Source organism: Chionomys nivalis, chromosome 4 (genome assembly GCF_950005125.1).
Source record: "Chionomys nivalis chromosome 4, mChiNiv1.1, whole genome shotgun sequence".
NCBI classification, from domain to species: domain Eukaryota; kingdom Metazoa; phylum Chordata; class Mammalia; order Rodentia; family Cricetidae; genus Chionomys; species Chionomys nivalis.
Window position 1 is genome coordinate 106,929,608 of NC_080089.1, and position 1,328 is coordinate 106,930,935.

Genomic DNA, 1,328 nt, shown 5'->3' on the forward strand with positions numbered 1-1,328 from the left:
GCAAGTTAAGTTTTCTATTTGTAATTAAGAATAATTTCTTCTTTTTTTTTTTTTTCGAGACAGGGTTTCTCTGTAGCCTTGGTGCCTGTCCTGGAACTAGCTCTTGTAGACCAGGCTGGCCTCGAACTCAGAGAGATCCGCCTGCCTCTGCCTTCCGAGTGCTGGGATTAAAGGCGTGCACCACCACCGCCCAGCAAGAATAATTTCTTGAGCCTGGTGACTCATGCCTTTAATCTCAGCACTCAGGAGGTAGAGGCAGGTAGGTAGATCTCTGTGAGTTTGAAGCCAGCCTGGTCTATAGATCAAGTTCCAGGAAGCCAAGGCTACACAGAGAAACAAACAAACAAACAAACAAACAGAAAACCCAAAAGACACACACACATGGGAAGGGGAATGAGTTCCTGTTTCTAGATCTGTTGTAAACTGCAAAACGTGTTTCTCAACCTGCACAAAACTTTTGACCCACTGACCTTGGTCCTTCCATTTAATTTTATCTTTCTAACAAGTAACACCCAACTCTCTTGCCCCTGTGAACACCTTGTTTCTCTGTTACAAAAGGGACTTCAAGAGGCCATCAGGGGCTACTCTCTCAAATCCAGACTTACGGGGAGACAGCCGACGGGCCAGTCCCAGGCACACCCTAAAATACAGTTGCTTTACTTGGACAATTGTGGATTTGGTCTTTTCTCTTCGATATTCTCAGGTTTAACAGTTTGCAGTTTACAGTCTTACTGTAGGCTTTCACCTTTCACCCACTGAAGGATATCTGGACTAATATAAGCTGTGACAATTTGCCACCAATTTAGTAGCTTGAAACAGCCCAACTGTATTTTGCAATTCAAACTTTTGCAGATCAGAAATTAGTCAGCTTGTTGCCTTCTAGAGACTGAGAGTGAGAATTTTGTTTTGTTTTGTTTTTTTCCAAGTTGGAGTTTTTCTATGTAATTGCCCTGGCTGTCCTGAAACTCGCCCTGTAGACCAGACTGGCCTCGAACTCAGAGCTCTGCCTGCCTCTGCCTCCTGAGTGCTGGGACTAAAGGCATAGGCTGCCACCTGACAAGGGGGAGAATTTATCTGCTTTCTGGTTCCAGTTTCAAGAGGCTACCTTCATCCCTAGATTTGTGATATCTTCCTCAGTCCTTAAAGACCACAGTGAAGCCTCAACAATTTCTGCCCCTTCTCCTCCCACCTCTTTCTGACGTCTCATCTCTTCCCTTGACTTCAGTTGTCTTGTTGATACAAATAAAAAAGCTTGAGATTGCAGTGGGTCCACCTGGATAGTACAGATCATCTTGTGTCAAGAGTCTTCATTTAATCCATTCCGTTTG